General features: G+C 39.2%; 2 protein-coding genes across 2 annotated transcripts in view; both read left to right on the forward strand.

The window, feature by feature from the left end:
- The window catches only part of ankrd11 (ankyrin repeat domain 11), a 213603-nt gene that overhangs the window by 40834 nt on the left and 161753 nt on the right, over positions 1-11016 (forward strand). The window lies entirely within an intron of this gene.
- The window catches only part of LOC107730110 (E3 ubiquitin-protein ligase UBR5-like), a 149033-nt gene that overhangs the window by 23009 nt on the left and 115008 nt on the right, over positions 1-11016 (forward strand). The window lies entirely within an intron of this gene.

Consider the following 11016-nt stretch of genomic DNA (forward strand, 5'->3'; position numbering starts at 1 on the left):
TGTACATTTTCAATTGAGTGCTCAAAATATCTAGTTTTTTTTGTGCTAATATGTGATGTATACCTAGTGCAGCTTTAGGTTTCCAGGTAAAGCACGATATTACTGTTTTACTGACATAGTTCTGATAATTCCTGTGAATCCACTATTTCCTAAGAATGTGTCGATTAATGTAGACTGTCGTTGTTCTAATTACTTCGTTTAATAATAAAGAATGTAGTAGGGCTGCACGATAAATCGCATCCGATATTTAACGCGCGTCTTGTCAGAAAGCCGGTTCTGTAATCAGCGGTAAATCGCCATCACCTGCGGGCTTTCTCATTGAGCTTGCAGCTTGTCAGTGAACAACGGCTCTGTGTAGTTAATGCTGCTCAATGTGAATGCACGCACGTGATGGAGATTTACCGCTGATTACAGAACCGGCTTTACTGATAAGATGCGCGTTAAATATCGCATGCGATTTATCGTGCAGCCCTAGAATGTAGTGTAGCGCACAGACTTAATAATCATTGTGAAAGTGCTGTTTATATAGTTATAGGGTTAATGCAGGGAGTAAAAGACCTGGTAGAGAGAGACGAGTTAGGCTGGTGCGAATGTGATACAGCTGTTCTACGTTATAATTAAAGGTTAAGACACTATAAAAATCGCGTTTCAGTCGGGGATCCCCTGGTACATTCGCATTCCAGTGCCTAAATATGACGTTATTGGGGTCGCTACAACCCACGACATCAAAAACAACCGCGGACTTGGCAACACAGATGGTAGTGCTCGTTAACTTGGTCAAGCGCTCCTCTTTGTGCCAATCACAACAGACTTGGTCAGCTGACCAATCAGAGCAGAGTAGGCTTATGGAAAGGAGGGGTTTACAGACATTTCGCTCAGAACTGTATCGAACGAACCGTTTTGAAATCATGGACAAATGACTCTATGTATAAATTAATATTCTGGGAAAATTACAGTGTTTTCTGACCTTAGATGCATTTAAACCTGTTGTAGGGGACTCCAACACAATATTAGGACACTTTAAAAAACAATATGACCTGCTCTTTAAATTCACTTGTCAAACAGGAAATAAAATAAATATAGTCGTTAGTGGCAGCCCTAAAGTATTATTGTATTTTTTTTCCCTCGTGGTATCGACTTGGTATCAAGTATCGGTACAGACTACTAGATTTTTGGTATCGTGACATCCCTAGTATGGAGTTTGATACTTTTTAGGCACCGGTCAAATTGCCTCTACCATCGAGTATCGAAAAACGTCTTGTCATTTGGTACCAAACTTCAATACCTAAGGGGTTTATCTCGTCAATGTCAGCCAATAAGCCTGCAGCACTAGGCATGTTTGACTAGAAACGGCACTGCGCAGATCGATCGTGTTTGCCATATGCGAGAGTGATTCGAAAGTATACAGAGCAGTCTGCTCTCTATAGCTCTTGCGGTACTGTAATACACAGATCGGTCTGCCCAGCGCCACGAACACACCTACTAGTTTACACCGGTTACACACAGAGATGTGGCTCACACGTGAGGCCATAGTGTGAAAGCATCCCAACCCTCATAGACGTAAGGCTACATTTACACTGGATTGTTTTTGTTTTAAAATGAAAATTAAATATGAAATATGTTATTTCCTCTGAGTCAGAACAGTGCTCGTGAAAGAGAAAACAGGCAGACAGACAGCGCTGGAAGCAGCTAATACTCATCAGTAACCTAAATCAGTGGAAAATGAATAGAAATGAAGATTCTGTCTGAGCTATGTGTTTTAAAACAAATATGCATAAGTGTAAATGTAGCCTAGCAGATGTGTGAACTGAAAACTATTTGAACTTTAATAAAACTATATTTGCACTGATTTATTGTATTGGTTACATTTTGTTCCTTTGTGCAGTGGCTGAGAAGATGAGTTCTTGAGTCTGTATAAACATCAACAAGCTGAAAATAAAAAAAAAAGTTTTTTTTTTAGATAATGTTTTGTGTTAAAATTGATTTAATTAAATTGATATAGAAAAAAACTATCGTCCAGGAACCGGTATCAAAGTCAAGGTATTAGGGTTGTGACAATAGTATCGTGTATCGACGATAGTCAGAGATATCGACAATAGCAGATGTCTTTGTCGATAGTCAAGACGATATTAGACTCATTCTCCTATTAATGTATTAAATAATAATAATAATAATTATTATTATGATTAGGCGGCCTATTATAATTCGGCTATCAAATTGCCCCGCTATTTCACTTCAGCACCGCATTTCACACACACACACACGCGTGCGCAAATAAGGATTAAAGCCTGTAGCCGGTGAAGGAGTCTCCAACCACAAACAGACGTACATCGTCTGCTGATATAAGGTGTTTCATTAAACTTTAACAAGTAATCTGAACGGCCTATATATGTGCAATATTTTAACCGAGCCCTCACTAACTGAGTTTAATGCCACAGTTATGTTAGAATGCATCTCATTCTTGTTTCTGTGGCGGTGCGTTGGGCTCGTGGTCCGAAGCGCTGTATGACTGATGTATCCGTTCAATTTAACTTTACTCCAAATATATGAACTTACCTGTTTTAAATACTTTATATTTAACGTGCTCATTTATGTCTAATATTTAGTGTTAAACTGTTGGTCTTTAAATGAAATCTACTATTGATTTTCACCGTTGTTTGATTTTGCAGACCTTTTAGACTGATAACATCTGTGCGCCGATGCGGCAAACACACGCAGGTATGACATAGGACGCGCGGTATGACAGTTGTGTCCGACTATATATGAACTAGCTGTTTTAAATACAGTATTTTTATATTTAACATGTTAGTTTATCAGTATGTTTGAAAGTATATTATTTAGATTATTGGTGCTTCCAGTCTCTCTCTTGCCCCACCCATGCACGATAATATCGTGTATCGTCGATCTCACAGGCTGACGATATGACGATTTGAAAAATGACCATATCGCCCAACTCTACAAGGTATCTGTATCGGTATCAATATCTAAAATTTTTGAACGATACCCAGCCCTAATCTAGACTAGCATTTTGGCCAGGTGCGACTGCGACTGCGACTGACCAGATCATCGTACTTGTGATTGCGCTCAGGGGAGCTTCAAAGGTTTCTACGTGTTTTTGCAGCGTTGAGTAATGTATCACAGACATATCTCACGAATCCTTTCATAAGCAAAGTGTAGACAGGGTGTAAATAAGAGACTCATTGCGCAGTGTAGAGAGCTTCGTTGATTATAAATGTGAGATCGAGATGAACTAAGATGAGCGACAGTTTTTAATGATTTTTAAAGGAGTTTGTAAACGTGATACTGATTTAATATAATTCAATAAACAAGAAGTTAATATTAAGTGACTTACATTGTCTGACTATAACACTATTGTCTGATTTTGCTCTATTTCGTTAGTTAATAATAAAAAATCGTGAATCGAATCGAATCGTGAAATCAAAATTGTGAATCGAATCGAATCGTGAGTTTAGTGAATCGTTACATCCCTACTAGGGATGAAACGATTATTCGACTTTATCAACAACGTCAACAATAACTTGTCAAAAAATGTTTTTGTTGTCAAATAGTCATTTGATTCCTAATCTTAGGACCTGCAATAATGTGGTTTGACCAGTGTGGCACTGTAGCACAAGATTGTAAATCAGCCCTCCTGACTGCAGTCCAATAGAAGACACCAGTATAGTGTGGGAAAGATTTACACCACTATAAACAAAAAAAGCTGTCATGTGTAAAGGCCCTGATGCTCACGATACACTTATATACTCACTTTTTCATTCTTTGCTTATTATGGGTAAAAAGTTCAATATTTGCAATATTTGCAAGCAGCGACACTGCTGAGAGCAGCTTTTAGATGAAACACTTATATACTCACTTTTTCATTCTTTGCTTATTATGGGTAAAAAGTTCAATATTTTCAATATTTGCAAGCAGCGACACTGCTGAGAGCAGCTTTTAGATGAGTATGGAAATATGTGCTGCCAATTTCTTCTCAAAATAAACACGCAACAAAAATGACAGCGGTGAGAAAACATCTGTTAAGAAAGCATTTGATCATAGAGATGTGGACGTTTACAAAGGCTCTGCGATGGGCACTCTAGTAAGGTCACATCACTTTTATAAAAAGAATGCTTTAAAGCAAGCAGCTTTAAGAATCAGCTCTAGAATAGAATCTGTGTAACTCATTATTTTAACTCATTGCAAAAGCTGAGTAATTGATCACAGCCTACCAATTAATTGCCGAATGAATCAACGATTTGTCGATTATCAAAATTATCGTTCGTTGCATCCCTGTTGACTGTGTGTTTTGAAAATATTAGCCAGCTTAATTTCAGAATACATTTCCAGTTAATCTGATATATGGAGAAGAAAATTCCAACAACATTTTCTCATGCTTCCACCATGTTCCTTCTTTAAAGCCCTCTGTAGAATTGAGCCTGTTCTCATTTGAATTTTAGTGGCTGTATGAGGAGTTGACGTGCCCCAGGGTCATATTGATGATTACATATGCATGAATTCAGAAGAAATTACCCTTTCCTCTGCAGGGTGGAATTGTCAGCCGGCGTGATGGCCGCTCTGAGAAGTGTACTACTTTATATTTAATTTGGATTTTTCTATCGAGGACATTTTTAGTCTGTCTGAATGCTTTCTTGCATATTGCCACTACAGTCTTGCTGATACTGTTTGTTTGTTTGTTTGTCAAAGAAACAGTGAATAATTGAACTTGCTGTAATGATTTGGACCTGTGTAATGTTCATTTACATTTCATGATGGCGTGTCCTTTTGACCTCCATTTTTGTCTTGGGTCTCTGGCCAATACGAAAGGATGCTTGCTATCTCAATGCTGTTTTTGTGTTGCCTGCAGGAGGTTTGGTGAAAATTATAATGAAGAGTCTGTATGCATTGACAGCCCATTCAAACGTGACTTATGTCCATGAGGACAGCTTTGGATTGGCCCGTGTATTTCAGACTCTGAAAGAACCCTGAACTTTGCAATCTGATTCACGTCTTCCAGGGCTCCAGACTGTGACCAAATGGTTGCATTTTGCGACCATTTTTTCTGCCTGTGCGACTATATTTTGTTAGGGGTCGCACTGGCGCGACCACCGCGTTGTTTAACTCATAAGCTTTTTTTTATAAAAAGCTTTAACTTTTGTTTAACTCATAAGCCATTTCTGTTGCATGTGTGAAACATCAAATGGCAAACGAAACTGAAAGCATAACGAAACCGCGCTACTCGTTTGAGCTGCGCAGCGCTTCGAGTGTAGAGCCTGGTTTATACTCGCCGCACGAGCGCGAAGGTGCGTGCAGCAAAAATGACACGAATATTGAGGAAACGATGGATGGTTTTCATGCTAAAGTAAAGTAAAGACCGCTTCTTAAACCAAAGGTGAACATGTTGGTATTCTTAAAAATTTTAAAACGCACGTTTAAAAATTACCATATCACTGTAGTCAGTACACTAAGGAAAACAAATAAGTTTTTAGCAAGGACTTAAAAACAGACAAAGAAGGGGCCATTCTAATCTCTAAAGGTAGGGTATTCCAGAGTCGTGGCCCTGCCACCGCAAATGCACGCTCCCCTCTACGCTTAAGCCTAACGTGAGGGACCACCAACAAGCCTGGTCACAGGATCGGTGGCTTCTAGACGGAGTATAGAAGTAAAGAAGGTCAGATAGATAGACAGGAGCTTGGTTATGTAGGGATTTATATACAAAGAAGATAATTTTAAAGTCTATTCTCTGACGAACCGGCAACCAGTGTAGAGATCTAAGAATTGGAGTGATGTGTTCATGGTTATGACACTTTAAAAATTAGACCGTAAACGAAGCTGATAGAAACTGGACCCAATGACAGAAGAGATGTTTATCAAATTTTAAATGCTGGTCGACTAGAATACCTAGGTTCCGTGCCCGCGAGAATCTAAAAACGGATAAACTTTCTAACTCAGGGCTTATACACTGAGAGTTATCATTTGGACCGAAAACAATTACCTCGGTCTTGTCTTCATTTAGGAAGAGGAAATTTTGGGCTAGCCATGATTTAACCTCCTCTAAACATTTCAGAAGAGAAGTAATCGCAGTGGAATTGTTTTTCTTGATTGGTAGATAGATTTGAGTGTCATCTGCGTAGAAATGAAAAGACACACCATGTTTTCGTAGAATAGAGCCCAGAGGTAACATGTAAAGAGAGAATAGAGAGGGAGCTAAAATAGAGCCTTGTGGAAGGCCACAGGTCAGAGGAGCAGGGGAAGAGGAAAAATTACCCAACTTCACTAAAAACTTTCTGTCAGACAGGTATGACTGAAACCATTTCAGAACGTTTGCTTTTAGACCTACCCAAGACTCTAATCTAGATAATAGTGAGGAGTGGTCTATGGTATCAAAAGCAGCCGATAGATCTAAAAGAATAAGAACCACCGAGTCTCCGGAATCAGTAGAGAGGTAAATATCATTTAACACTCTCAAAAGGGCGGACTCAGTGCTGTGAGCAGACTTAAAACCAGATTGAAAAACCTCATAAATACAATTACTAGTCAGAAAACATTGAAGTTGATTCAGCACAATTTTCTCCAAAACCTTTGAAATGAAAGGTAAAACAGAAATAGGCCGAAATTTTTTTAGGACAGAAGGATCCAGTGAAGGCTTCTTGAGCAGAGGTGTGACCGTAGCGACTTTAAGGTTGGCAGGAACCGAGCCAGTTTGGAGACATTTATTAATAAGAGACACCAAACCTGGCCCAATCGAATCGATAATTAATTTTAAAAATCTCGGGTGAATGATATCGCTAGAACAGAATGAAAGTTTAAGCTTGTCAATCACTTGCTTCAATTCCTGGAGGTTGATAGGTTCAAAAACATCCAAAAATGCAGAGGCAGATGACATAATTGGAGAGACAGTTAAAGTTAAAGTGGGGCAGACGCTAAGCCTTAAGTTAATAATTTTGTCACTAAAATATCTCAAGAAGCTTTCACAGAGAGCATCAGAGGCAACAGGCAAGGTGTTAACTGAAGGATTTGTGACAGATTGAATAATTGAAAACAAAACCTTAGGTTTAGAATGATTAGTTTCAATTAAATTAGAAAAGTATGCAGCTTTCGCAGACTTATTAAAAATACAGTAAACACTGTAATATTGTGAAATATTGCCAATTTAAATTGTCTATTTGAATGTTTTAAGTTAACATATACTGTATCCCTGTGATCAAAGCTGAATTTTCAGCATAATTACTTGTCTTCAGTGCCACATGATCCTTCAGAAATCATTCTAATATGCTGATTTGCTGCTTGGTAACCATTTCTGATTATTATCAATGTTGTAAACTTTTGTGCTGCTTAATATTTTTGAGGAAACTATTTTTTTCATGATTCTCTTATGAATATTTGAAATGGTCCTTTGTGTCAGCGCTGGAGTTTGTCAGAAGTACTGTAGAACGCCCGTTCATTCATAAACGAAACACCGCTGTGTTTGAATGGAGACGCGCAGCGGCTCTGCTGTGTCTTTGTTTTAAACTATTTTCGACGACGAAATAGAGCAAAATCAGACAATAGTGTTATAGTCAGACAGTGTAAGTCACTTAATATTAACTTCTTGTTTGTTGAATTGTATTGTCATTAAATCAGTATCACATTTACAAACTCCCTTAAAAATCATTAAAAGCCGTCACTCATCTTAGTTCATCGCGATCTCACATTTATAATCAACGAAGCTCTCTACACTGCGCAATGAATCTCTTATTTACACCCTGTCTACACTTTGCTTATGAAAGGATTCGTGAGATATGTCTGTGATACATTACTCAACGCTGCAAAAACACGTAGAAACCGTTGAAGCTCCCCTGAGCGCAATCACAAGTATGATGATGATCAGGTCAGTCGCACTGGTGCTCCTAAAAAAATTTTCATAGTCGCACGCAGTAGTTTTCAGTCGCAAATGCGACTGAAATGGTCGCACTGTAGAGCCCTGGGGGTACTGCGAGTCATGTTGAGGTAATTAAAATACGTCAAATTAATATTTAATTAGTTCAATTATTTACTTATCAGACAAGTGGCTGCATGATAAGCGAGAACATTATGCAGTGTAGTCTTTATCACCCTGCAGAGGTTTATTTTGCAAAACTGTACACTATCTCTCAGCCTTGCTGCGCCCCCCTCTTCATAGTTCCGCGCCCACCAGTTTGGGAACCAATGGAGTAGGCTATTTGTGCTCTATTAATTTGCTCTGTTATGATGCTCTATGTGTTTGATTACTAATGCCTGTGTAGTACGGCATTGCACACAGAGGACAAAAAAGTTCAGCCTCGACTCTTTATAGTCATTTGTGTTAAAATTTGCAAAGCGTACCAAATTGAACAAAACTATATAAATGCAAAATCTGAATTCATGAATGTATAACGGTATCCACGGTATAGCAAAATCCATATCATGGAACAACATAATACCGGTAGTCACGTTCATACTGGTATAGCACCCACCCCTACTTCGAGTATGACTTTAGCCGGATTAAGGTAATCAAAGATCTCTGTTTACATGGTAGATTCTTTATCAGAGTATTGTCTTAATCGTGTTAAAATTGGAATATTGTTGTCCATGTAAACACTGTTTGTCCCTGTTTGGTGGTCTGCCCCTGTGGTAGAGAGAAGCATTCGCTCCTTTCAGGTAGACTTTGGTTCAAAGCACATATACACGCGCACACTTTCGCAACCTCCTTTCCACTGCCAGACTCATTTTCCCCTGCGTTAACTCGACCGTAATTCTGCCCAGCATTAATTCATGTATATCCACCTCTCCTGGGGAGACAGGTTTCCAATGAAGAATAAAATTAGAAACTGGGGGAAAAGTGGAATTCGGTAGTGGGTGGTGCGGTGCATGTCTGATGGGAGGGGATTGGATGTGACATAAGGGCCATGCAGAAGATGGTGGTCCTCTGAAAAGTGACTGCCGGCCCACACGCTCCTGACACCTTTCGTTTGCCCTGTTCATCAACTCCCATTACCTTGAGGCACTGACCCAAGTCCTGCGTCACTATCTACAATATGACCAGAAGCCCCTCTCTGACCCAATTACCGTGAGCCTTCACTCGGCCCAGTTGATAGAGGAGAGCTGACGTGAGAAGATTATGTCTGCAGAAGCTGCTATACCTCTCTCCTGTTATTTACAAGCTGTGAATAGTAGCAAGGTTAAATGTGGAATAGTTCTCTGGGCTTCTACTTTTGAGTGCCTAATGTACCACCTTGGCTGTCGAGCATCACTCTCTGGCTATGCCGACACTCTTACTACCTCTCTTTTTTTTTTGTCACTGGTCTGCATGCTGTGCCCGTGTTGTTGCACCAGTCAATGCCTCTGCAGTTCCATTCATCCCTGAATCTTAAGTGTATTTAGACAGGAGCTTCAGAGTCTGGGGAATTTCACAAACCCCAGCCCACTCGCTGCTGTTTAACATAATGTGTGCTCACGCTTCAGATCTCCATCTTTGCATATTTTGGAAGCAGTAAGGTTTCAGGGATTTCTTTAGCTCTTTCTGTTATTGTTCCGAACGAGCATCCTTGCATCTGTTGCTTATGTAACGTGCATGGATTGAGTGCTTTACAGAGGCAGCATTGTTATGTTAAAAGTAGTCAACTCCAAGTGAGCACAAGGTAATTTTGGCTTGTATTTTAAAATCATCTTCGTCTTTGAATAGAGAAATTGTAACACAATGATTTGTAATGGCATTGGATATGTGCTTTACGTTATTTGGTTGAAGCATTGTGGCATGAGAGGCTGTGATAATGGGAATATTGTCATGGCTAAAGGATGTTGTTACACTGTGTCCTTACTGTGAAGGCGTTAGAACATTACTTCATAATTCACATACTTGCAATGTAATATTTTGTGCCTTTATTGCTTCAAGGAAACCCTTACAATACATGACTTTATATATATATATACTTTTTTTTTATTTTTTTTGGATCAGTGTGTGTGTGTCCTGATTGATCATGTGATCTCTTTAATTATCATGTGATTCCTTAAATTAAGATGGCTTCTAGTTCTAACACTGTTAGCTTGGCATTGAAAATGGTCAACATGTGACCGAAACGTTTGCCTTGTTTTACTCAGTAAATTGCTTATATTGATGTTTGAGCGTGTTGACTTTTTTCAAGCTCTTTACCTTTGTACATGACCACAATGATTGGTATACAAAGAAATGTATCCTTGATGGCATTGCCACTTCATTGTGTAAGAGGGATGTTATTAGATGCATAACTTGGAGATGAGCCTTGCTTGGTTCATTACTTTCTATCACTGTTCTAGTCTACTGCAATAGAATCTATAGAGTGCTAAACCTTGCAGACACATTGACAATTTAGCGTTCAGACCTTGAATTGCCTTTGCACAGGAAGAATGTACAATCGTTGTGTACAGTTGCCATGGTGACAGTAAATCAGAACTTGAACTAAGACACTTGTCAGGATATGTGTTGAATTGTTGGATTTATGCGCTTGTTTCTCATAAATGCTTGACTATTAAATCAAGGTTGCACAATTGGCCATTTATAGAAATCTATGTTATACTTTTATTTAGGGGTGCTCCGATTGATCGGCTACCGATCACTATCGGCCGATAATCACATTGGGATGATTGATCGGCCGTCTCGATCTCAAAAAAACTATCTCAAGCTGATGACGCTGCTGTGAGAGGTTTGGGACGACATGCAGTGTCACCATATCAGTCTCTGTCCGGCGCGGGTAAAATAATTATAATGCTGAAGGTGAGGTACTCGCCTTCAAATTTCTTCATTAAATAACTTACAAAGTAATTTGAAAACCTTGTGAGAGATGTAATTTCACAAACAGCGTGAGTGAATCACCGTGCGCGCTCTCGCTCTCTTTCTCTCTCAAAATACACAAATGGCTTCAAATCACTACATCGCGTCTGTCTATAAGCGAGCTGTCTGCACGCTGCACAGTTGACACAGGAATTGTCACTTGCACAATCGAGGCAGTGTCACATCGTCACTAAAGTTTATATATATTTTAA

This window comes from Sinocyclocheilus rhinocerous, unplaced genomic scaffold (genome assembly GCF_001515625.1).
Source record: "Sinocyclocheilus rhinocerous isolate Xijiao unplaced genomic scaffold, SAMN03320098_v1.1 scaffold36, whole genome shotgun sequence".
In the NCBI taxonomy this organism is placed as follows: Eukaryota; Metazoa; Chordata; class Actinopteri; order Cypriniformes; family Cyprinidae; genus Sinocyclocheilus; species Sinocyclocheilus rhinocerous.